The sequence below is a fragment of the Vidua macroura genome, chromosome 3 (assembly GCF_024509145.1).
Source record: "Vidua macroura isolate BioBank_ID:100142 chromosome 3, ASM2450914v1, whole genome shotgun sequence".
Classification (NCBI taxonomy): domain Eukaryota; kingdom Metazoa; phylum Chordata; class Aves; order Passeriformes; family Viduidae; genus Vidua; species Vidua macroura.
In genome coordinates, this window is record NC_071573.1 from 79,499,632 (window position 1) to 79,524,305 (window position 24,674).

The 24,674-nt window shown below is 41.8% G+C and overlaps 1 long non-coding RNA gene across 2 annotated transcripts; it reads right to left on the reverse strand.

Moving 5' to 3' along the window:
- Positions 1-3,216: 3,216 nt before the first annotated feature.
- LOC128805342 (uncharacterized) lies at positions 3,217-24,584 on the reverse strand. 2 transcript variants are annotated; one of them, XR_008436395.1, is made up of 3 exons: positions 24,505-24,584; positions 14,600-14,751; positions 3,217-3,428 (listed from the first exon to the last, which is right to left on the reverse strand). It is a non-coding gene; the product is annotated as an uncharacterized LOC128805342 (long non-coding RNA). The 2 variants fall into 2 exon arrangements; XR_008436396.1 differs by lacking the exon at positions 3,217-3,428 and adding an exon at positions 7,671-8,452.
- Between the last annotated feature and the right edge of the window lie 90 nt (positions 24,585-24,674).

Genomic DNA, 24,674 nt, shown 5'->3' on the forward strand with positions numbered 1-24,674 from the left:
CCAGGAGCCATGAAAAGACAGCTTAAAGTCAGTGGCTAATCTGATAGCTAATCTGAGAGCGTGCCTGCTCTCACCCAGCACCTGCAGAATTGCAGCATGGGTTTATAAAAGAGCTTAGGGCTTCCTGTGGCTTGATCTGAGAAGATGGCAAAGGCCAGAGCCTGCTTACCTGTGCTCCTGGATGGTGACAAAGAAACTGGGGTACATTGCAACCCCTCTACACCCCTCAAAGCAGCAGCTGGGGTAACCATCTCAACTCTTGTCAGATCCCATGCATTGGCCAGTCCCTATGGAAAAGTGGTGAGCTTTTTGCTACAGCTGCACAGCAGCTTCTCACCAGTCCCTGACTGGCAGAGCACATTATGGCAGGAGCATATCAAGCCTTTCACAGTTGCTCTGCTTCCTCCTGCTGCCCCCAGTACCATAGAGCTGCTCTGGTTTGTGTCTTCTGTGGTATTTTGGTAACTCCTGGAGGAGAGTTCCTGCTCCACTGCTCAGCCTGAGAAGAGATGAACACCTTGCTACAACCCTTTGAGCATCTCAGGTACCACTAGGCAAACAGCCAGCGCATAAAGGTTTCTGGCACAGGTGCAAGCTGGCGGCGCTATCGGCACAGAAAAAACATAAAACCCTGATTTGTCTACCAAGGCAGTCCAAAAGAAGTTCTTGGTCTTCTCTTCCCTGTCTCTTGCATGTCTCTATTTCAAACCTCACAAGCACTCAGGTACCCAGGTATTCACCTTCCTCCACCATGTGAAATGCTGAGACCCAAACCAAGATATTGATGTGGAAACTACTGGTAACATGCTCCTAAAATTCTTCCGAGCAACAAGGCCAAGAAATTCCTGCTTTGGTGACTTCAAAGAGAAAGTCTGCATGAATCCTCTAGCTCCTAATTTTTTTATCTGATATTTTTGGGTGGAGTGGCCTTCTCTCCCTTAGGCACTTTGTGGCAAGCTGTAGTAATACAGAATGGAGTTTCTGACAGTGTTTGAAATGCTCAGGAAGGGACAAATTTCCATGAAAGCATCACTTCCCTGCTGAGCTCAAAATAGTGTGACATAAGCAAACCATGATGAGCTGATGAAAGTTTGTTCTGATGATGTAATCCCAACAGGGTTGGGCAACACTGAAGGCTGGCAATGCTATGAGCACACAGATTTTGCAATCCTCCCTCTTCTAGATTACTCATGTGCTTTAAGGTAAATGCAGCTCAACTGGTCCTTTAATTTTAATTAATTAAAGTCTCATCTTTGTCCAGTTACTACTAAGCAACAGTATGTCCTGAAAGTTTTCCTATACTTCAATAACAGATGCAAGAGCAGGATGAATATACAGCAGAGTGATAAAATTACTATATGGCCTAGCAAAGTTTACAATTGTCCCTCACACTCCAGTCAGTAGTGTGTTTTCCTGTGATGTGAAGGAAGATAGTAGGTGCTTTAGCCCTCTAAAAAGTACCTCTGTTAACACCAGTCAGTGCTGTGCCTTCTCTGGTGTCCCACATCCTTTCCCCAAATACAAAATCAGCATTTCAGCCATGTAGTCATTAACTCTTTTTTTTTTTTAATCAACAGTTCAAAGCATCTGCTAAAATTCCCTTCAGCTTTCATTTCCCATTCTTCTGACATCATCCTTTCAAGTATCTCTCCAGCCATCACAGAGTCCAGCCAGAGAAGACTGAACAAATGCAGAAGCAGGCAATTAATTTTCCCAGAATCTCTTCATCTGTTCCAAATAAATCAGACAGTAAAATGCAATGGGAAAGGACATTTTAAATTCACTACACACCTTCAAGACATGAGTTAAAACTGCAAATGGTTATACTGTGTAGCAGAACCAAATGCATGATTGAGGTTACAAACAGATTTTATTGTTTACATTGGCCACTGTGTAACCTAAAGCAGCTGACTGTTTATTTCCCCGAACCAGTTACATCAATACATCATAAAGCACTGGGTATTTTGCAGTTGGGTTTCCTTTTTTTTTTTTTTTAAGAACTGTGTTGCAATAGTTTTTAGCATGGAAATTTATCAAAAGTATTTACAGTTGCTTGAGAATTCAAAGGGGCAAGATAGGAATTCAGATTAACTGGAAATCTAAACAAATGTAAAGGAAAATGAGGATCAGATTCCAAAAACCTTCTACTCTACACTGCAAGCCTAACAAATGGTCTTGATTTGTGTTGGTTGTTAAAGAAGTGTAAATTCCATGATAAATTGATGTAGCTCCTGGGATGAATAAAATCAATAATGTAATAACACTGAGTTAATACCAAGTTGACGTTGATTGAGAATGAGTACACAGAATTTGAGGTCTCCTTCCATGCACAAGGAGATATTAGTAAATCAGAACCAGATTGCCAATTAAACCTTGTTATTTTAGGGCAGATGAATAAAATAATGCTTGATGAATAGAGCAGGCTGAGGGTAAAGCTAGTCAGTTCAAAACTGAGTGTTCAGAAGTCTATGATTCCTGAATGGGAGCATGTGAAGAAGTTAATAATGCCCTCAGAAGGCTAGCAGAAGCTGATGGTTTGTGTTACATTTTTTCATAGTTGTTTCTATATGGGAAGGCAGGGGAGGCAAATGAACGGCACCCCAGTTCACAAATGAGTTTTTGCAAGTTGTCTCCAATTTAGATATGTATTATTGTGTTCCCTTAGCATATGGTGAAACTGGCCAATGAATGAGCCTTCTCCAGCTCCTAACAGACTTGTTCCCTTTGCATGTCAAGCATCCCTGCTACTTAAATTCTACCCCTGTCATGGATGGAGAGTCAACACCAGGTGGGCATTAGGCCTTTCCAGATACAATGTAGAGATCAACTGAGGGCTCATGGGAGGAATATTTGATTACTAATACACTAATTTACAGTTCAAATCACAAGTAAGGTTCAGAGAATGATGGGTCATGAGAAAACAAACAGAACACCCAAAGTAAAATTACCATGTGCAACAGAATGAGAAAATGAAGCCTTGTTTCTTATGTCTTTTTCTCTGTCCCTCTATCCCTTTTCCTCTTGGACATCTGGTAAGACTTCTCTCTCAGGAGAAGTGACATTTTAGTTATTAATTCTGCCAATTTCATGGAAATGTAATGTAACTTTGATACCACTGAGGCCTCTATACTTACCTGGAGTTGGGTATTAGGGTAGAAGAGGCATATGCACACATGAAGGGCACAAAACGTCATCTAGGCTTAAAAGAAAATATTCCTTTTATTATCACAAATGGAGTGCATTTGTTTTGAAGACAGGAAGAAGGGATGACTGCAGAAGCTCAGGGTGCTGCTGGGTCTCAGCAATTATCTCTTGGAGCAGATGTGGAGAGACTTCAGGAGCAGCATGACAGTGGGAGTGACTTGCCCACAGATATGCAGAAGGACATTACAGAGCCAGACCTCAGGTTTTCATTTACACCCTCCACCCTGAAAAGATGAAAACAGAAGGGTCTTGTCTTCTTATTGTGAGACTTATGTACGAGTGGGGTAAATCCTCTGACCCAGTATTTAAACATCTGTTCAGACAGATCACAATCTCACCTTCTAAAGAAAATCTGTTCTGGGCAAAGACCGCGTCACTGCTGCAATGTGCAATTCCTTTGTTCTTGGGGTTTGCAGCAGCCTTGGACTCTCCATAATGGCTGTGCTGGGATCAGTGCTGAACGCACCACTGGTGGTAAATAATTACTTGAACAGTTAGCAGACTCCTCAGACTGTCTCCTGTGTGTTTACAGCCTCCCCAGAGGATTTCACAGGATGGCCACCTGAGCTTGCTTCCACTTGATCCACTGCAAGTTTGGTCACTAAACTAACTAAACTAACTAAAGAGGCTGATAAATAATGAGGGAGGGAAGATGTCAGACAGGAATGACCTTGAAATAAGCTTTTCTAACAATACTATGTTAAGATAAGCATATCATCCTCAACTCTGTATGAATGAACTGGGGTTATTTAGCAGCTCCATAACTCATTCAGCTTTTTTTTCTTCAAGTAAAGCACCAAACTCATTCATTATAGTTGGCTTCAGGACTCTTGGGAATCACCCTCAAAATTCTCCATCTTCAGGATGGACAGCTAATCTGGACAAATAATTTCAAATAGTTTAAGAAGCAGTTTGACCTCCAATGCAATATAACTAAAGGTTAAAGGGACATCTTGGTGTGTATCTTTAGAGAATATAAATGGAGCTGTTTATTCCTTGTCTCTGGAGCCTGTGCAAGGTTCAAATTCAGTTTAAAAGCTTATCACCAAAATTCATTTTATAGAGTACCTTAAACCCCCACTCAGTCTGATCAAAGCTTTTCCGACATGAAATGAATGAGCTACAATGGGTTTCCTTGTTCAGTCAGCCAAATCAATGTTCTTAATCAGTATAAAAACATCAGGAGTCAAATGGTGGTTTTTATTAAAATGCGTTTGATCAGCTTCCAAGGAGGTGACAGAGGTCTATGGAAAGAACCATTCCTGCCTGCTCCTAGAAAATGCATGTGAGCCCTGTAAAAGCACTGGGCTCTGAGAGGACCCTGTGGCTTGCTCATGACTGACCTCATTATCCTGGGAGCTGGGTGCACCCTCTCACCCTTCACTCTAACCCTCCTCCAGCCTGACCTCTTTTGAGTTGCCTACTCCTGAAAACTCATTTATCTCAGCTCCTTCCACTGGATAATAATCAAGCCCCTGGGCTTTGCCAGGGATCAAAGAATGATTGCTGCAGTTGTCTCAACATCTATTGCTTCTTTAGATGCTGTTGCTGCTTATTCAGACAAAGCGACATTATGCTGAAAGTCCACAGCAGCTGTGGATTAGAGACAGGGCAATGTTTAGGAAGTGATGTGTGGGGCACAGCATCCATCTGACTTTCTGGGCATTCAGTTGCTCAAGAGAGAGTGGATGTACACCACAGAGCACCACACAGACATGGCTGGCCCCAAGAGCTGCTTGTTGGTAGCACTCCTATGAGTCTTTTCCAAACACAGGCCCATAAGTGACAGCCTCTGCTCAGTTGTCATACCACATACACCCAGACATCCCTCACATATCAGAACATCTGTCTAAAGGCCAAGGTCCTCTTTTGAACTTAGTGAGCATAAAGTTGATTCTTCCAGCAGTAGGGAAGAAGCTCTCTGAAGCCCACACCCCTACAAAGCACAGACAGGGAGAAATGCCACATCCTGGGCTGTCTGGTCCAGATCACCACGAGCACACTGGGAAATCAGTTATATTGCCCAAGGCTTCACTGCGACTTGGGGCTGTCAAACAACTGGATCTCCCCACATTACAAAATGGAAGAATCAGGACAATACTGTCTTGCTGTCAGGTCCCTGATGGGCTCACAACTTTCCTAATGTTTCTCTGCCACAAAAGATCTTATTTCAAAAATCTCCATGCACCAATTGCCAGAAACCATTTACTACCAAGAATAGCTCCGGCATGGATCTCTGGCTGAAATAGAGATGATCAAGACACATTCATGACAGCAAAGCTGTTATGAAATAGAATTATTCTCCGGAACAGCTCTAGACTTCAAATATTTAGGGCCAGAAAATCAATGCTAACTAAATTCTGATCCATGCAATCAAGCAACAGCAACGAGGCAGCAGGGCCATTTTAGGTCCATGTACTGGGAAAAAGAAAATGACATAACTAATGGAGATGCTCTTCTGCATTCATGACGTCCTCTCCTCCCTCCAAAAGCCTGTCAACAGAAGTTGGCAATAAAACAAATATAACTGAGATGTTTGAGGAGATAGCTTATCAACAAGACCTATTCACACATTCAAGTCATCAACAAACATTTCAGCTGGGAAAACTAACCAAATTCAGCAGGTGAAGCCTATTTTGCCCTTGGGACTGTGCTTGAAACTAATCATTTGCAGTCATAAGCCCAGTTGGACACATCACTACCTCAAGAAGTTTAATCAGTGAAGACATAATCTCTGTTTAGGATTATTTGGACATATTTTTCTCTCCCCAGAGAGCCATTAGGAGGCAGGAACTATGTGTCCACACACTGATTGGTGCAGGAATTTGACTGATAGGAAGGAACCTCCAACCAGGAGGTGCGAGTGGAAAGGCATTTAACAGAAAATATTCATTTTCATTTATTTACATTTTGATAGCTTGTGCATATGCAGAGGTTTGATAATTTTAAAGAACTTCAAATAAAGGACAGGAAAAGTAGCTGATTCATCTTATGGTCTCTTATGGATATTCTTCTCTGTGGTGACCAGTGACAGGACTGGAGGGAATGGCCTGTGGAAGTTGCATCAGGGGAGCTTTAGGTTTCATATTAGGGAAAGGTTCTTCACCCAGAGGGTGGTTGGGCACTGGAACAGGCTCCCTGGGGAAGTGATCACAGCACCAGGTATGACAGAGTTCAAGAAGCATTTTGACAGCACTCAGGCACATGGTGTGATTTTGGGGTGATCCTGTGCAGTGCCAGGAACTGGATTTCAATGATCCTTGTAGGTCTGTCCCTAATCAGGATATTCCATTTGATGGTCCTTGTGAGTCCCTTTCCCATTCAGGATAGTCTATGATTGTATCATTATCAATTCAGGCAAGTAGTAAAACTTGCACAAACCCTGAACAACTGAGCTCTATTCCATTCACAAAATAAAAGCATAAAGAAGAGAGCAGCTGATTCCACACTTTTGAAAATACAAGCAGTTCCAATGGTTCCTAAATACAGACTTGTGATAAAAATTTTACATCCATTTGTTAAAATTTTTATCTCATGCCCTAGCAACATCCTGTGAGTAATTCCTATCTTCAGGAACTACATGAATCTTATATTTTTGTCCTGATTTAACTGTTTTTTAATAAATGGAGCAAAATAATAGGTTGTTTTGGGTTTTTTTTCCCCCCCAAAGTAGACTGAGTTGGATTTGAGGAGATGAACATGGGAGTACACAAATCTTAAGAAACTCCCCCCAGGCTTCTGGCTACCTGTTGATAGTCCATCCTCTTTCCAATCATGTCACACAATGTCTGTAATAGTACACTGATGTAGTGTAAACACACTGTTTCAATGCTGCAGTCAGTGCTTTCTCTTACACAAAGTACTCAATCTAAAGGAGAAGGTAAGCAAATTACTAGTAAAAGATATAGAAATGAAGCATTGTTTTCTCTCCTTTTTGCCTTGGTAGGTGTTCTTCAAGCTTACCATCCCCCTTGTGCATCCTCCTTTCTTATCACAACACAGTTACAGGTAATTCAGATTTTCCTTCTGCAACCCTGACCATGTTACCCAAATCAGCAATCTCACAGCCCTGACCAGGTGTGACCACCCACCTTGGTACTCAGAGAGCCCAAAGCCATCTTGGTGCTGCTGCACAGCTTCTTCCTGTTTACTAAGAGAGGTATGTTTGTGCTCAATTATAACTGCTGTGCTACTGAATCACTGAAAGATACAGGACAGCAGTTGAGTGTGGAGATTTCTAGGAATAAGACATCTTTCTTGTGCTGCTGAACTCTCTCTCTTTCTGAAATGCTTCTGGATTAGTGATTTGAAGAACCCATTTTTTTATTGTATTCACCAAGCTAGATGCATGCTGATTCTGGGTAATGAGATCTCTTCATTCAAATTCCTAAAAGTGTAAAACAAACTACATTGTTTGCAGTTCTTTGTAATATAATCAGTTACATATCTGTGTGTGTAAAATATTGTTCACCTGCACTTTTTACCTGTAGTATGCAGTGATGGAAGATGGTTATTCAGAGTAGTTGCTGCATTCTCATTGAAGAATGCAGCTGGCAACCTGGTTCAGTTCACATCAAACATGCCAATAAGACTTAGAGATGGTCATTGCTGACACACTGTTAACTCTTAGTCACGATATTTACTGTGCTCTGTGTGAGATAATGACAGGTTTGAACCTACATATTTGATAATAATATGGGATTTGTCATATATTTCAGAAGGAACAGGATGAGGAGGGTATCATTCTTTGTTCATTATTGTTTCAGCTAAATGAGAGGAATCATGTAGGGCATTGACTGGAACAGTTCAGAGTAAAGCCTTCACCCTTCCCAACTCATGCTGGTGACTAGTTGTTGACATGATTAACTAGTGACCTAGATATTGTAGGATGACAAGAAATGCCCATGCTGCATGGAGAAATCTTTGTTTTACTACAGCATTTCTTGCATCTCCTCTGGCAGCCAGTGTTCATTGTTGTCTGAAGCAGGATACCAGACTTAATCAGCTTGGCCTTGCACAGCAAACTCCATGTTCTCATAAACATGGAAAGTGCATTTCAGCTTCTCCCTATGAGACTGGATGCAGTGTCTGTGAATACTCAGCAGACTTCTCCCTCCTTGCAGCCTCCACAAAACAAATTCCATGCTTCCCATACTTGCAGCACAGTGCTAGTGTCTGTCTCCTTCTCCATGATCCCAGGCTTCCAGCGGTGTTGACCGGGCAGTCTTCAACTGGCAAAGTGAGTGGTCTGGAAAAGCAGAGTGGTGGAAATGTGACAAGAAGTGAAGGAGGTGTAGGAGTTGTCTTATTCACCATGGAACCAGCTGCAGGATGGCTGTTTATCCATGCTCTGTCATCTGCAAGGCTCAGTGTGGTGTTCCTCCCATCCTGCATGAAGAATGAGTTCTCTAATGCATCAGAGCCAAATAAACTTTGTGTGCCTGTATTTAACATGAACAAAAAGTGATAGTGTCACTTTTGATTACAGGCTGAAATACAGCTGTTTTCACTAAAGCCCAAATAATTATGTAAGGAGTGAGAGTCACAAGACCTCTGATGAAAAAAGGAAATGGAGGCACAGACTGAGAATATAAGGCTCAGATCCTAAGAACAGGATGGGGTTGTGCTGATGCAGGTAGGTAGTGAAAAATGTGATTCAGATGTTTTTATGAGGCAGATCCATATAACTACAAACTGGGTAAAGCTGCTAGATTTCTGTGCTGTTCACGAATTGTCACACCCCAGATGCTGTACTGGAGAGGAAGAAGTTGACTTCCCTCCTAGGGGAAGTCCAGCTTGTCATGCAACATCACCCATACTTTCCCAACCAAAAGCTGCACCAGTCACTTTACCAGGAATGGCAGAGCCACACCCAATTTGCAGAAAATAGAGGGTATTGCAACAAACACCTCTTAAAAAATGCACAGCTCATAATGGCTGCAGGCCAATTTCTATCCTTCAATTAGTGATCTTCCAAATGACTCACCAGTGAACATTGCATCAAAGACCTGCAATCTGCAAGGGCCATATCTAAGTATTCATTGACAGGACTGGTAGCACCACTTTTTTGAAGGTTGCCCAACTTCTCTTTATAAGGTCCCATTTTCTGTTTCCTTACATCTCTGCCAACCCTTTATCAGTTCCAGCTCAAAAGTTTCAAGCTTAGTCCTGCCAACAGCTCATTGTCTGCTAGTTGAGTTTGATGATTTGGTTTGGTTGACTTTGGGGCAGATATCTTATTTTGTGTTTAATCACTTTAGCTGTTTCCAACAGATATTTGTCAAAAATAAAAAAACAAAGAAAGACAGAAGCAAACAAAAACAACAGAAAAAAAAAAAGGTTGTGGATTTCTTCCTATAATTGCTCCTTTTGGCAGAGAACTGAAATTTGTCAGGCAGATGGTCCTCAGGTCATGAATCTGCCAGGAAAGCCCATGCTAATGACGTTTTAGCTAATCAGATTGCAAACGTCCTGAAGCTTGGTCTTTCCATACAGCTACTGACTGACTGTCACACTGACAATATCATCAGGAACAGCAACTGACCATCTCAAGAAGGGAGAACTAAGCTGAATAGGGCACAAATAACTGAATAGGGAACAAATAGGTGTGGGGAAGCAGGCTTGCAGGCAAGAACCTACCATCCTGAAAAGCTAAAAACTACTTGGACCAAATCAAGAGAATGACCTGTGAGTGAGCCTGTTGTTGCTATCTGTTTCTGTTATCAGTTTTCTGTAAGCACGGCAAAATGAGCCCTGCCAATTTGTACAAACTAATTTAGAAAAGGCCCTAAGTAATTTCTGGAGATTAATACATTATGGATGCTCCGGGTAAATATATGGGAAGGATAGGCATGTGGCTGTTGCTTGGGCTTGGGAGATTATTTGACCAGAGAACCACCATCAATCAACCAATCAATTAATCAATTAGCATTGATTAACTAAAGGGAAGAAGAAGGACAGCAAAGATACTGTAATCCTGTTTTCTGAACAATAAAACTGAGCATGTGTAAACTCCAGTCATTGCTGAGCCATGAACACTATAGTATGAGGTGTCTGGAGTGGGATCAGTGTGTGGTAGGAATAGCAGGAGGGAAGAGAAGCTGTACCTTGGAGGAGGAAGATTCAGCAGTGAGACCAGGCAACTATGTGAAAGTAACAGTGATAAAAGAGTATGGATGATAGAAGTTAGAGGCTAAAGCAAGGGAAAGGGAGTAGAGCAAGGGAGACATGCTTGGAGGGGGACCAGTCCAAGTGTACAGGGGATCCTGTGCACTTCCCACTCTCCTCCTTCCAGGACAGACACAGGGCTAGAGAAGATTTTTCCTACTGCCCGAGCCTATCCCACTTGCTCCAAGGCATAATAGAGTGCCCTTGCCAGTTCCAGACTGCAGTGGGGAAAAGCACGGGTCCCTCTTGGGGTCCAGGCTGGCTCCTACAGCTGCACAAGGGTGCAACGGGATGTAGCCTGGACAGGTATTTGCAGCACCAGAGGGCACCAGACAGCAAGGAGCAGGTGTTTAACTGGGTCCTTGCGGATACAGAGTTACAGGGGTAGGAACGGGGTCTGAGTTGGAAAAGTAGACAGGAGGGGCCATACATCATGAGTGTATGATGTCAGAGTGGCGATCTCAGAAAGCTCTTCTACTTTTTTCATTTGCTCTCTGTAACTGACTTGGAGTAAATCTCAAAATACATGGCTTCTGGGATTTCTCTCTTTGCTCTGTCAAATCAAGAAAATAAGACTTCAATATAAATTCAACCTACCCCCTCTACTAACTCTACCTCACTGAACTGGACATATCCATACCATTCATACCCCAAACATGGCTTTGCAAAACACTTTAGAGAAGAGGGAACCACTAGAGTTTTTTAACTTCGCAAGCATGGTGAAACTTGTGCTGTTGGTCTGTATGGTCAGCACTCATTTACATCCCTAGAAGCAACATAAACCTTTCAGCCATTGCACCATCAATTGCAGCCCCCTCAGCCTAATGCCAAAGATATCATCTCTACTCCTCTGGCATCTGTTACTGAAGTCATTAGTCTCAGCTGATTTCCTGCCCTCTGTTAACAACCCCGGTGGCAAGAAGGCCCAGAGGCACTCCCTGTGACACAAATCTCTGCACTAATATGATCATTTGAACCCTGGAAAAATCAGGCTTCCTTTTTTTCCTCTGTGTCCTTGTGCTCTGAAATTAGATTTCCTTAGATGTAGGGTAATTTATATGAGTTCTCTTCTCAAAAAAAAGCACATCAGGCTACACATTAAATCTTCAGCTGCAAACTGAGAGAAGTATTACAGCCTTCCTATACATCTGGCTCAAAACTCAGTCTCAGGGCTCTAATGGACTGTTGAAGAGAAGCAGCTGTGGCCAAAGCAGACTCCCAGCCTGGGAAATACTCGAAGGAAGAGAAAATACCTTACCTGGCATGATGATTTATGGATGTGTTCAGAGTAAGACTTTCAATTGTTCCCCAGCTACATAGATATCTTCCACTTTCTACCCTACAAATTAGATCCTTTAAATCCCTCATTTAAGTTCTTTCCCACTAAACATTTTAGTCAGGCTAAATGGGGTTTTATCCTTGGGTTTTGTCACAGTAACTGCTCAGAGCAACAGTGGCCTCCTTTGCAAAGGTCATTGCAGAGCCTTCCACCTAAATTAGCTCCTTTAGATCTGACAGCCCCTCATGTAAACTTACTTTCCTAGCACTCAGCTTGAGTTTCACAGCAAGCTGGGCCACCAAGAGTGATGGTGGATGTTATCTACCAATCATACCAGAAATTAGAAACACCTTGTTCTGGAAAGAAAACTAAGAAAAATATGAGGATGTGTATGAATAGAAAATAATATTCAGAAAACCTTGATGTGTCATCTTAATCATCTTCCTATTCATGAATGTACTTGAAACCTCTTACAAGGTTATGATAAGGAGTTGTTCACCAGTGTTACAAGAAGACAAAGCGTTCTGTTTTTTCCCAAGCAGCAAGTTACAACATGAAAGCGAACATGGTGTGCAGAACACTTTTCACCTCCACGTTCCCATCCAGAACTGTATTTTCCCTTGATAAATGATGAACTACGTCCTACAGCTGTGCTACATATCTCAGACTAACAAGGGCAGAAGTAAGGTCACACCAATTCTAGAGCACTGTCTATGGAGACAAAGGGACTCAGGCTTGTGTCATGTGCTCTGTGTTTCATGCAGCCTAGATTTAGACTATTTCCCTAATCCCTTGTTTTCCTGAGGACATGGCAACAGTTTATGTACACTGAAGTTAGAGACATGGCCAGCTTATGCATTTTCCCCTTCCTCTACCAAACATTATCTTGTTCCTTTAAACCCAGCTTAACCTTACTTTGCTTCCTGTTTCTTCAGGGCACATACACCAACAAGAGAAGTGAAAAGAGCTATTTCTGTTTCTTTCCACTGCTCTGAGCAATTCTTGAATGCTTGAAAGTGCATAAGAGCCAGAGACACCTCCAAGACGATGAGTGAATCTCTAATTCCAGTTCAAAACAAAAGGGATCCTTGAACTAACCCTCTGGTGCAAAATTTCTTGTCCTCATCTAGTAACAGGAGTTTGATCTGCTGCCAGCAACATATGGCAAGAGCTGAACAGTAAAATTGGGAATCATGTCACTGATCACCTGCTGACTAAAAAATTCAGATGGTCATCTAGCCCTCCTCAGCACACAATGGAGACAGACAGACAAAGAGAGTTCATCACATCCCTTTTATTCCTACTTTGGGCTGGTGCAGATTGTTCCTGGAAGGAGTCTCTTCGTCTCCATAGGGTGTGAAGACTGGTATGAGCTAGATACTGAGTTATCAGGCTGGGGTTACGTGAGAGGCACTAAAATAATCTTAACAGCTATGTTTATCTGGGTCTTTTGTCCATCAGGGCATTTATATCTAGGATCTCCTGATGCTGTCAATTCCAAGGCATTCAGAGGACTGATAGTGGTGTCTCCAGTGATCTCATGTCTCTGTTGCTTTCTGGCTGTTTTTGTTTTCGGGAAGTTACTTCCCTTCAACCATGAACATGGTTCTAGCATTACAAAGATGATGGAGGAAAAAAAAGGGGAGGCTACCTGTCCTTCACTCTTAATGGCATCTGAAAAATGTCCAAAAGCTGCTCTTAAATGAGTAGCTCTGTGAGCAATGTAACTGGTGACTCCTAATTTCCTATGGATTCCTGTTTACAGTTAAATTCTCTGGTGCTTAATAATGTACAAATGCCAATTACAGCTTCTCTGGCACTTGGAGAGGTCATAATGATCCACTCCCACATAAAGTGTCTCGTGTCAGATTTGAGCTCTGCCTGGGTCTTTCCTCCAGTGAAGGCATACACATGATATGTCTCTTCTAGAGAGACATCTATTTTCCTGACTGGAATTGAGTGTGAGTTCAAAGACCTGAGTGGAATGACAGCAAAACATAGCCAGGCTTCCAGCAAGCAGTAAGCCTCTTGAAAACTCAAAGAGAATCCATTTATACTGTAAGGAAGTAAACTGAAAATGGAAATACTTTTCCCTCTGTACAACTTTCAGTGAAAATTTCTCTTCACCTCTGCCTCATCTTCCCGTTACATCACACCTCTGAAGGCACAGACCTGGCAGATGGCAAAAAAAGAGTAGTTGCTTTTGTTATTATTTAGATATAGAGCACCTTAATGTATGCTAGTAACTGCTAAGTTGGGTGAAGAAGCTTCCTGATGGAAAATTGTACCTCCCTTTGGGAAAAAAAAAAAAAAAAAAGAAAGAAAAGAGGAGGTACTTGGAAAGATAAAGGGCAATTCAGTCCTTTGAATGTTCATATCATAAAACTGAATACGAAATAATTACCATAAATGAGGCAACTAGTTCCTACACCCTCTGCAACCTGGATGACATCCTTCTGTGTCATCAAAATTAAAGTTACTTGCAGAAAACACATCACTTACTACCTTATCTCAGTTACCCAAGCTCACACATACAAAAGAAGACCAAAGTCTTCTAAATGGGTTCTCTGTACAAAGAAATTTAACTCTGCAAGGATTTTAAGTCTATTTCTTTCTCCAAAACTACTGGCACTAGGATAGGCGTGATTTTATCCCCAAACAGGGTGTTCCTTAGGCTCTTTGCCAATTTAATTGGCTTATTCATATCCTTCCCTTCCAGATTACCTCAGGGTGATTTACATGTTGGAGGCCTATAAACACTGATGAATCAGTACATGAAAACAAAAAACATTGTTCAGTGTCTGACAGGGTCCTCACTGGTTTTTGCCCCCAAATTAATTATTCTCACTGGAGCAACCTAATATGTCATCAGCCTCTGACATCATGCTAATGCTATACAGAAAAAAGAGTTGCTAAAATACAATGGCACTACTGTAATTTGTTTTTTACCAGTGTTTCCAGGTACTCTGTAGGAGCAAGCAACAGGTGAGGTTTTCAAATAGGAAGATACAGATGTTCCCAGTCTGTCTTCTTCAGTTGACTGGCCATTTTGAAGACTGTCTCCTTCTGATTTTCCATCAATAAATCACTGTGACTGAGCTCTAAAGAAATGCAAATACAAAGACAATTTAATTTCCTCTCTCTGAGAAACATAACTTTTGTTGTAGCAGTTCAACATCTACACTAATATGGTTTTATTTAGAAAGAGCTGGTGGACTTCCAGTGAATTCAAAACAATTTCCTTCACATGTTAAGCATGAACTACATCTCTAGGAAATATCTTGCAGGCCAATTAAGGACAACTTTACCTCCACCAAATACAGAAACAAGCAAAGATTTGTATTCATGAATAAAGAAAGAGCTAAAAGAGGATAATTTTACCCTTTTTTTGTCAATTAAAGTCTTAGACTTGCATATATCTCCTTTTTGTGACATGAACACTTTCATAGAACCATAGAACGGTTTGGGTCAGAAGTCACCTTAAAGATCATCTAGTTCCAACTCCACTAGACCCCATCCAACCTGGCCTTGATAAAATGGTTTTGATAAAATGTACTAGAAAGCTTTACAGAACATCCTTCTCTACAACTTTGGTAACAATTTAATATATTTTGCCTCAGTGTTCTCAAAAAAAGCAGTCACTCCATCACCCTCTAGGGAATTACTATACCCCATATTCAAACACATTACATTTCCTCCTTACATTATACGTCCCTGCAGTGCCTCTCCTAAGCAAGCTCCTTGCTTCTAGACCAGAGCTATTACTGGCTATACAGCCACTCATGGAAATACAGCATCCTTCCAATAAATTCCTATTTTGCTTTCCAAAAAAATCTCCATGCCTAACACCCATCTCCCTAAGATCATCAACCAGCACTTTTTAATCCATTTCACAGTAAGATTTCCATAATGTCTTAAAAGCCACAGATTGCTTCATAAGGCAGTCCTCACCATTCTGGTACTTGTTTTCACAAGGACTTTTGCATATCAGATGCTAATAAACTCAGTACTCTTAATAACAGAGTCCATATACTTAAATACCTGCTGGAGGATCAACACTTGTCTACCATTACAACTGAAATATTTCAAAGTGCAGCACTTTTAAAACAGTGCAAATGCCTTAAAACTAGTTTCCCTGTTTGCACTGGCAGTTGTGGTTACAGGTGTCATGCACTTTTTAGCTCTGCTTAGATATTAAAACTTGCACACAAATTCACTCATATTTGCATTCACTGACTGTGTTTATCTACAAAAAATCTGCAATACATTTGTCATGCCCACGTTGACTCTATACAACATGTTCATACAGAAGTTCCAAGCAACATCACAGAATTATTACAGTCCATATATGTAAATGCAAGTTAGCCACTGCATGAAGCTTTTAATATATAATACAGGAAAGCAAATGTGTAATGAAATGGTGGGAAGAATGAGGGGTGAACTCCCTAGAATTAAAGCATATATATATACATAATTTTTATAAACAGTTGGAATGTTGCATTCCTACTGAGTACTTTAAAAACACAAACCAGTAAATAGAATTCAGATCTCACAAGAAGTCCATTTCAGGACTGGCTCATTTAGAGTAATAAAGAAGCATTGCCTAATGTGAGGGAAATAAACGGAGTCCACACTCTAGACTCACTGCAGGAAAGTGGAGACCTGGCAGCCCTTTGAATTCCTCCTCTTTGATCCACAATGAAAAAGGATAATAAGGGTGTACTACTCGCCCTTGTCTAGTTTTCACTTTCTTCAAGAAAAGGAGCTATGCTGATTCAGGGCTCTAGCTGTGGCCCGGGAGAATTTTTGTCCTTATACTCTGCGCACATTAAAACTACTTTTTAAAAGTTCTCAAGATTTTCTCTCCCTTTCCTTAATTCAATTAATTCTAGTAACAGATGCTTCTTTGTTGCTTGTCACCAAAGTATTTTAAGCACTTTGAATCCTGTCTCATTTTAGACTTGTTTCTAAAGGAGTCAGGTCTGGCTTTCAGCTCTTTGTTTTTCTTTCAAAACCTTATTGAACGAGTTGTGCTCCTCTGCATTCACTTCAAGGATACCACTTTTTTTTTAATCATGATAACTCTCACACTGGACTGCCTCAAACAATCAAATGCAAAAATAAAACTATCTTTTCCACTTGTTATTTTTAATAGCATCCCTAGAACTGTGAGTTTCAGGTAACCACTCAAAAGGACATGCTGGGGGTCACTACACAGAAAATGGGGCTAAACCCTTGCAAATTGTAGCTCAGGAAAGAAAAGTAGTGCCTTTTATTCAGGAATGTTCAGTTTAGGACTCTCTATTTACACCTTATGTTGCAATAGGGATTGACAGCTGCAGTAGGTCTGCCCTGCTTATCCACAGTGGGCTCTCTTTCCTATAATATTAAATGTAAGCATGTGTAGTGTAGAGAAAACCTGCTCCTGCTTCCACCCGAGCCAACAGGAAAACAAAACAGACTAGGAGTCGGAGCTTTCCTTTCTTTACTTTTATTGAAATGTCAGTGTTTTATGTGGTTGTTTATTAAATAATAATAATACAATAATTCCCAGAGGCTCCAATTAAGACTGGGAAGTCGCTGCAGTGGGACTGTGCAGAGGCTCCCCGGGAATTGGACGGCTCCCCAGCGGCGGGGAGCAGGGGCTGGGAGCCGGCTCCTTTCGGCGGGCGGGAAGGGGCTGCTCCCAGCGCTCCCTGCCACCGGCAGCAGAGAAGCCTTTTGTTTGCGTGGGAGTTTGATGCTACTTTGCTTGTGGGGTTTTATTCATTTGGGGTTTTTTTTAATGTCAATGCACAGAGCAACCAGGAAGATATACAAAGAGGTTTTCTTCAAAGTAGCCAAGGGAAGAGTGTATGTAGCTGTATATGCTAATTCTTATTAATTAAAACCAGAGTGCTGTGCTGGAGCTGTGCACAGGCTTTATTAGCTAATATTAAAACAAAGGGTTGATCGCCTTCCACAGAAATTTCGCCTTGGCAAAGCTCTGTTTGCTGCAGCAGAGCTACTCCTCGCTTCACACCAGTGTGAGCACAGGATCAGGCCAGGAGCCCTCAGGAAGGAATCAAAAGCCCATAACAAAACAAAAGGATAAACAGGAGGCACATGGGGAGGACAATCCAAAGGAGTGGGATAAGAAGAAGCATGTTGCTCTTGGCAGAAAGCAACTGCCAAAAATTAGTTGTGTAGTCAGTCTCTTGCTCATTTCTTTTTGCTTTGTTATGAAACAGGATTTGTTTTCATTACAGAGGAACAGGATATATTTCAGGAGAAGAATCTGAGCTGGATAGGTGTTATGGCAAAAGTATATTTTATGGGGAGATTTGAATGAAGGCAGTGTGGATTTGGTTCACAAGATGGGTGCAGTTGTTCCAGGCTTAAAGAAAGAAGGGCAGCACGAGTGAAAGTCCTCTGAGGAAAGCCAGAGGAGGGAATGAAGAAGGGAAGGAAATTATTAGAGGAAAGCTGGACTGGACCAGAATGTGTGGGTTTGACACAAGCCCCAAATTAATGCATCAGCAGAAGAATGCCAGGCCCCAAAGGTGAAGCCTGAAACCGAAGTGATGAATAGCCCAGGAATGTCCAAGAAGGGGTGCAAAGGTGATGAGATGCTCCTGGTTAGTGAGGAAAAAGGGTGAGGAGGGCAGTGAAAGCTTTGTCTCATGAAATGGTGAACAGAGAGACCCTGAACCATGGGTGGAAAGGAGAAACTAAAGATTCCCTGGGAGAAAGTTCTAGAAAGCTGGTAATTTATGAGCATCTTCAGGCTAGAGGTGACCTAAGTCTGGGGAAGAATTTTGGAAACAAGGTCTGGGGTGGGGAAAGAGGTCATTAGAAATACTTCACAGAAGAGCAACCATGACCTAAAACCAACTTTTATATGAGAGGGAAAAAGGAGCAGATCAGCTTGAAGGATGACAGAATTAGCAGTGGTGGTGGAGAAAGGACAAGGAGTGGGTTTGCCAGCAGAAGATGGAGGCTGTCTTTTGTTTTATGACTAGAAAAGGTATGCTAAATGAGAAGTACTGTACAGGATTGGCAGAGGGGAACAGAGGGGTGATGGATCAGAGGGGGAGAAGGAGGCTAAGCCATAGGTGTGAATAGATGGTAGATCACACATACATAGCACCTTGCCTAGGAGACCAAGGAGCATCCAGGAGGTCAGCTGCAGCAGGAAAGAGGAAATTTTTGAGAATAAAATGTAGCCAGGTACTATCTGAAAAGAACAAAAGGATGGGTAAGACAGGCAAGATAGTGACAGAGGAGTTGAACACTTAGTAAACGATCTGGAAAAATGGGAGTTTTAACTCAAATCTCCAGTTCTTCATTGTTTGATGCAGAAAATTGAGTTTAACAAAAGCAAAATTTCCAGCTGGCTTCCACGCAAAATTTCCAAAGAGGCAACAGGGGAAAGTGTCCCTGCCCATTTCTTATGTGTTGCAAGTGAACAGAATGAACAGCATCTCAAACCTCTCCCTAGCTCTGAGAAAGTCAATAGGAGATAGTTAATAGATAGCTTAGTTGTCACTCTGCCCTGTGCTGGCTTGCTCACTAATATACTGGCACAGAAGAAAAACTGACCTCTGCCATCTCTCAGCCTGACACAGCTGTGTAAGCTCACAGAGGATCCAGGCTCCAGTCCACTGAAAAAGTGGAGAGATGTTCACAGCTCAGCATATTTGACTTCAATGGCTCTTAATTTACATGTTCAGTATTACTCACATTGTTAGTACTTGGCCTGTAATTTTTTTCACCATTCCAGCTCTCTGTATTTTTAGTTGATTCAATTCTACTCTCCAATTAATATGCAATACCATGTTGCTCCTTTACCCTTAGAATCAATTATGAAAAGTTCTTTTACAAAGATGTAAGAGAACAGTTTAGAAAAAAAAACCCTTTGCATAAGAAGTACAGTTTTCCTTTCTCCTAAAGCACTGTACCAGTTTATTTTTAAGATCAATAGCAAAGCAGAGTTTAACATGGTGCACTGTTTGTCCAAAATCCAGGCAGGGAAAATTATATGTGAAGCTTGAAAAATGTCAATTCTTAATAACAGTAAAAGGGAGGAAGAAAACTGATAGGCAAAATGTAAAACGTTTGTGCATAAAAAATGTTTGACTTTGAGGGGTAAGGGTATTCAGGACACGGTGATGTAAGGCAAACTGTCTTTAGGTTGCAGTAGCATTTCCAGTACCTTATGACACTGCCCTCCTTATACAATATGACTTTTTTTGGTGATCCTACACAAGGTTGTGACTAACAACAGATAGAAAAGAGTACTGATCCATGCTTTGCTAGTTGATGCTTTCCTGAAATCATTGAGGTAATTGCAGTAGTCAGAGCTGCAAGACTTTACTCAGTGCTTCCTAATTATTCTATATCCAGGTCTGTTAGCACAATTCATGCATATACACCAGTGAGTTTAGTAATTTTCTTTTTATAGCTTCAGTATATTATTCTGAATATAGGTGAACTGACTCAAATGGGTTATTCCTGCTTCATATCCTTTCAAGTTGTCACATTTTAACTCCAGCCAGCAGCTAAGCACCACACAGCCACTCCCCTGGTGGGACGGGGGAGAGAATTGAAAAGGTAAAAGTGAGAAGACTCAAAAGAGTTTTCTGAGATAAAGACACTTTAATAGGGAAAGCAAAAGCTGTGCACATAAGCAATGCAAAGCAAGAAGTCATTCACTGCTTTCCGTGGGCAGGCAGGTGTTCAGACATCCCCAGGAAAGCAGGGCCCCATCACACCCAACAGTGACTTGAGAAGTCAAATACACAACTATGAATTTCTGCCCCCTCACTTCTTCCCCAGCTTTATATACTGAGCATGATGCCAATGATGTGCAATGCCCCTTTCACCAGTTGTGGTCAGCTGTCCTGGCTGTGTCCTTTCCCAATTCCCTAAGCACCCCCAGCCTCCTTATTGGTGGGATAAGAAGCAGAAAAGACCTTGATGCTATGTGAGCACTGCCCAGCAAAAATGAAAATATCCCTGTACTATCAACACTGTTTTGGTCACAAATCTGAAACTTATCCCACATCAGCGACTGAAAAGAAAATCAACTCCATCCCAGCCAAAACCAGCACACCTGTAAAATGTTTAATTCCACTTTGTTGTTGTCATTTTATATTACAAAACTTCCTGGGTTATTCTTATCAATACCACAGAATCCCTTTTTGTAAAAATACTAAGCTTTACCTACAGTGCACCTAACCAGCAGCTAGAGATTGGGGTTTATTTTCACCCATACTGGTGCTACTGGAAGAGTGTTCTGGAAACCCATTCCTCTGGCACTAATAAATCTTCCTCTTATTTCCAGTTTGGGTGAGGTAACTGACAGTTCCTGTATCAACATAGTCTTCATCACTAAAATAGATCTCCTGAACTTATTTTTTCCTCATGCTTTTAGGGAAAAAGAATAGAGTTCAACAATTAGTACAGATAATAACATTTAAATAACAACACTCCAATATCCTGGGGCTAATTTTCCCCTTTTATATTATTCTAATCAGCTCAGTTATCTTTTCCTATACAGATTCTGGTTTTAATTAATCTTTTCTGAATATGTGGAAGTATATACAGTATTTTAGAGGAAATAGGTGTTTTGAATGTCTTTTATACCGGGAAATATACTTCTGTAGGCAATACCTTAATAGCTCAGGCCTAAGGAAGAGACTTGTCCTATTGGAAGTCAGTGCATATTACAGGTTCAGGTCATAATTTTTGGTACAGTTTATCAGCATAAGTCAGCAACTAAAGAAGCAGAGCTGAATTTCACTGACCTCTGCCTTTCATTCCTGTTCCCATGTAGCCTTTCCCTTTGGCCAGCACTGTCTATGTTCCTATATAGCAAAGCAGACTGAGAAATTTATTCCGGTTTTCTTTCAGCTGTTTTTTCCACCTTACAACTCCTGTACTAACCTCCATTTTTTTCAACTTAACTAATCCCTTCTCACTTGGCACCATAAAACACTTCACTGACATAATGGCAGGTAACCACCACTGCATTTTGTCCACAAAATCTGCAACCACAGCATCTAGCATGTGCCTAATACATAAGAAACCTTTGGTATCCATGTCCAAATTCAAGTGGCATGGCATCACTTAAAGTGAATTTTGTTCACTTGTGGTGAAATGAACAAATCCTAGAAACTGTTCAGCCCATTGGTGGTCCTGTGTTGGCAAGCATGGCTGGTTAATGAGAAATGAGCCACAGGTGAAGTGAGAAGAATATGGTTAGATGGTGTAGAAGAAAAGATAGGGCCTGTGATGTGGATCCTGCATGAATGAATAGGATGTCTCAAGAAAAAGGAAGAGGAAGCAAAGTCAAGATGGCATAGAAAGAGAATGAGAGGAAGACACCAAAAAAAAAAAAAAAAAAAAAAAAGAGAAATGCCGCAATGGAAGGAAGGGGAAGAATAGAAGAAAAGAGAATGTACAAAGCCCAATATTTGGTCCACTATGATATTTCCATCACCATCCCAAAGCAATACACTGAAAGGGTTACTTTCCCACCTCAATCAGAGGTCTGTACAGAGAGGCTGTACAGAGGTCAAAATATTGTCCTGAGTCAGGACTTGCCTTTTTAACAGGTGTCATGCTCGAAGTACATATTCAATAAAATCCAGCACAACACCAGTTATGAATCAGCTCTCCCACTCCCAGTATTAATAAAATTTGTGGGTACTATTTATTTTAAAAAGATGTTTATAATATATAATTTTAAAGGCACCCCATGTAGCACATAATGGGGCACTGCAAATTGATTATATAATAAGTAAGTAGAAGAAAGAACAATATAAACAGTGGTTTGCAGCCTTGACCCTATGGTGTTTCCTGCCACAATGAAAGTAAAAACACATGTTGCCTGACAACCATCAAGCACTTTGTCACTGCTGTTGGACATTTCACTGCCTAAGGGCTTGTCTACATGCAAAGTGATGTTGGTTTGTCTGGGTTTAATTTGCTGCAAAGGGCTATGTGAATTCTTATTTTGACCTAAATCAGACTTGCTTCAGTTTAGTTCAACAAATTAAAGGTCAGATGAAAGCCAAATAACTCTGTTGATTAGGACAATCACTGTTCTAATCAATTGCTTAAAATTATAGTGCTGCCTGTGCTGGCAAAAGCTGACTTTCTAGTACCTTATCTTGATGAAGTTTCACCTGATTCCTCAGACTCTCTTAATTGACTTAAATTGTGCCTGAGTGTCCTTAGGATCTAGTGCCACATGGTTAATGTCACCAAATCTTTGCTTCTGCTGCTGAATGCAGAATATATATCTAAAATAATCACTTCAGCGGGGAAGTACTGGTTACTTTGAAATGTAACTTTTTTTTTCCCACTACCACACCCAAATACAGGCACTTCTCAGCATACAAATGATGGCAGAAGCAAGGCACAGAGCACTCCAAACTAAACAGGTACATCACACACACACTGAGAGACACTTGGGGCTCCCTTAATTCAAAGCCTGCAAGAGCAATTTTGCCTTAGTCTTGCTTGGTTAAGCTCTTGGTAAGAATATTTAACACCAGTGCCCAAACACAGGGAATATGCTTAGGGAAATGTAATGGAAATGAAGAATTAAATGAATGGAAAACCAGCCAGCATTATTCCAAATAAGAGTATCCACAGAAGCAGTTATACCAGTACACTAATAGTAGGACAATTGTAACACTGTAATAACATCAGTACATTTCCTGACTCTTGCTGCAGAGAAGCAGAACTTGTCTTAGTTTTAGAAAGGCTTGTCAGCATCCTTATTTCGAAGGAAACACTCCAAGTACTTCCTCTTCAGAGGAACAGCTCACAGCAGAGGATTCATTTTGCAATTTTCCAGCATTAATTTTAGGCCAAGGCAACCCAGGCAAACTCAGGTAAGGTAAACTCCACCTAATTGCACCAACATTGTCACAAGCTATCTGTGTCAGAAAACAAATCATTTGTTGAGAAGGAAGGCTCTGCTAGGTCATCCCGCCACCTGAAACCTCAGCTACCCCAAGAGCAGCACAACCACAGTGCCAGCACAATCAGGGTGCCACTATGGGTGCCACTATGGCTTAATTAGCAATATATGCCACACACCAAACATGTACAGCACATCCTGCTTCCAAAGGATGGTAAGGTCTGTGGGGATTTTTTGTGCTATTAGAAAAAGTCTAGCTTACACTTCAGAACACAATCAAAAAACACCAAAGTGTTAAAACTTTATGACAGCATATTCATAATTTTGTCTTTCAAAGACAACGTGTCTCTGTGTTTATGGTTAAATTAACAATATTAGATAATTATTAGAAAACCTAAAAGTTACATATGTTTGGGGGGTTATCAACCTCTGTTAGCTTTCCCACTGCGGTGACCTGTAACACAGTTCGTTTCAATCAGGAAGCTGCACAGGAAAGAGCTGTACTCTTCCCAGCAGCAGCTTTATAGTTCCCTGAACCTCTCCCCTCAAAACCCTCCTTAAGCAAGAATGTGTTTTAGGCAGCTGCAAGGAAAGCACTCGGTTACGCCGTGACACAAATCCCGACATCGTGAGGCCTTTCCACGCGTGTCCTTAGCTGTCACCTGGGACTCCCGCACGCTCCCTGCTCTGCCCTCGCCATGGAGGCCACTAAACGCACTTTGCCCCCGATTTCACATCCAGACAAGCGCCACGCGGGCGTACATCCGCCGCCCGGCCCGCTCGACACCTGCGCTACGGAGGCAGGGCAGGCCCACCACCCTTTTCTGTGTCCCCGCATTCCAAGGGGACCGTCCCTCCCCCTGGGTCCCCCCGCGTCCCCCACCCACAGCCCAGCCCGCACCCTCCCAGGGGGGATTTAAACCAGAACCCGGAAGCCTACCCCGCCGGCGCGGTGCACGCCGGGAGCTGTAGTCCCAGCTCCCCAGCGGCCATCCTATCTTTGAGTGGCGTGGGCCGGGGCGGGGAAACCACGAGTCCCGCGAGCCTCTGCGGCGGGGGGGGCTGGCGTTTGAACCGGCGGCGTTGTTGTTGACGCCATATTGCTGGTGC